Source organism: Coenobita brevimanus, chromosome 3, assembly GCF_032717465.1.
Source record: "Coenobita brevimanus isolate Jiangsu-jjx chromosome 3, ASM3271746v2, whole genome shotgun sequence".
Lineage (NCBI taxonomy): Eukaryota > Metazoa > Arthropoda > Malacostraca > Decapoda > Coenobitidae > Coenobita > Coenobita brevimanus.
The window spans coordinates 1,180,975-1,183,474 of NC_136956.1; the positions used below are offsets into that span (position 1 = coordinate 1,180,975).

Here is a 2,500-nt window from a genome sequence, read left to right on the forward strand (position 1 = left end):
TGTGTGTGTGTGTATATGAGTGTGCGTGTGTATGCGTGTGTATGAGTGCGTGTTTGTGCGTGAGTATAAGAGTGCGTGTGTGTGCGTTTGTGCGTGAGTATAAGAGTGCGTGTGTGTGCATGTGCGTGTGTATGAGAGTGCGTGTGCCTGTGTATAAGAGTGCGTGTGTATGAGAGTGCGTGTGCGTGTGTGCGTGCAGGAATCCGCAACAGTAAATCTCCGGTGTAATAAACCCACACACGCGCTTTCGGTCCCCCAGGCTATCTCGGCTCGCCCTGGACTTCTCGTAAAACCATCCCCCATCTTTATTAACTACCACAACCACCACAACTACCACAACTGCCACAATTGCAACTTCGGGGCTGGTAATCAAGTTGCAACAGTCGCCGGAATGATGTCACACCGAAAACTCCAAACTAAGTGGTCGGGTAATTTGAATTTAAAATCACCAAACTGACATCACTTAAATCCAACTCACAGACACTGAATGACGACGGGGTATGGGATGTGATAGATAGATAGACAGACAGATAGACAGATAGATAGATAGATAGATAGATACCTGCAAGAAAGAAGGAACCAAAGGCCAGGAGCCCGCAAACCGTTCCCTCCAAGAAAAAACAAGATAACAGTGAGCCAAATTCAAGATGCGATCATTTCGAGATGCCTGGACACACTGCGTTTGAAAGACTGGAGATCATAGGAAGTGGGAAATACAGACAGAGAGAGACGGTTCCAGAGTTGACCTGTTGCATAAATGAAGGACTGGGAGTAACGGTTAGCTCTTGCATTAGAGAGCTGGACAGAAAAGGGATGAGAGTTTGTTGCTAGACGGGTGCTACGCGCCCGTCGTAGAGGTGGAGGGATGCATGCAGACAGTTCAGAGGAGCAGTGACCATTGAAGTAGCGATAGAAAAGAGATAAAGATGCAACAGTGCGGCGAAGAGACAGAGGTTGAAGGGAGTCGGTAAGAGGAGGAGAGTTAACGAGATGATAAGCTTTTGACTCCACCCTATTGAGAAGAGCTGTATGTGGGGAGCCTCCCCACACATGAGAGTTGTACTCCAAACAGGGGCGGATAAAACCCCTGTATAGAGTCAACAATTGTGCAGGGGTAAAGAAAGAGCGGAGTCGGCTTAGCACACCCAATCTCTTGGAAGCAGATTTTACAAGAGATGTAATATGATCTTTCCAAGATAAGTCCCGAGTAAATGAAACCCCAAGCATGTTCAAGGATGATGCAGGATTAAGCTGAATATTATTAAACATTAGTGGGTATACCTGTGGAAGATTTTGTGGTGTGTGTGTGTGTGTGTGTGTGTGTGTGTGTGTGTGTCTAAAATCGGAAAATAAAGGAGAATCACAGCCTCCAGTTATCTACAAAACGTCACTTCCGGCGGCCATTTTTTTTGCTACATGACGTCACTTCCGGCGGCCATTTTTTTGCTACATGACGTCACTTCCGGCGGACATTTTTTCCTACATACGTCACTTCCGGCGGACATTTTTTTTTGCTACATGACGTCACTTCCGGCGGCCATTTTTTTGCTACATGACGTCACTTCCGGGGGCCATTTTTTTTGCTACATGACGTCACTTCCGGGGGCCATTTTTTTTTTTTTTTTTTTTTTTTGCTACATGACGTCACTTCCGGCGGCCATTTTTTTGTTACATGACGTCACTTCCGGCGGCCATTTTTTTGCTACATGACGTCACTTCCGGCGGCCATTGTTTTGCTACATGACGTCACTTCCGGCGGCCATTTTTTGTTACATGACGTCACTTCCGGCGGCCATTTTTTTGTTACATGACGTCACTTCCGGCGGCCATTTTTTTGCTACATGACGTCACTTCCGGCGGCCATTTTCATCTTTTTTTTTCAAGGGTATAAAGGCGAAATGAAGACAGCACAGCAGGGTTCAGAAGTTTGGACAGTAATTGGGGGTAACTTCCTGCATGTTCCCTCGTTACATATAACTTTTGGACACTCCTTCCGGGTAGTAAAGATCTTTGTTATTTATTATTATTGTTATTATTATTATTATTATTATTATTATTTACTTGTTGATTTTTTGAAGACTGTTGAGATTGGATTTTGTGTGTGTGTGTGTGTGTGTGTGTGTGTGTGTGTGTGGTGGTAGCATTAGTAGCATAGCAGTAGTAGTAGTAGTAGCAGTAGTACCAGTATGCGTTAGAAGAAGTAGTAGTAGTAGTAGTAGTAGTAGTAGCAGTCGTAGTTGCAGAAGAAGAAATAGTAGTAGTAGTATCAGCATCAGCAGCAGTAGTAGTTGGTAGTAGTAGTAGGTCGTAGTAGTAGTAGTAGTAATAGTTGCAGAAGAAGAAATAGTAGTAGTAGTATCAGCATCAGCATCAGTAGTAATAGTAGCAGTAGTAGTAATAGTAGTAGCAGTAGCAGTAGAAATAGTAGTAGCAGTGGTAGTAGAAGTACTTTCTTATATTTAAAACACACACACACACACACACACGCAAAAAAAACAAA

General features: G+C 44.0%; 1 protein-coding gene across 1 annotated transcript in view; it reads right to left on the reverse strand.

The window, feature by feature from the left end:
- The window catches only part of LOC145393840 (protein tolkin-like), a 163,226-nt gene that overhangs the window by 84,660 nt on the left and 76,066 nt on the right, over positions 1 to 2,500 (reverse strand). The gene's annotated exons all lie outside the window — the stretch shown is intronic.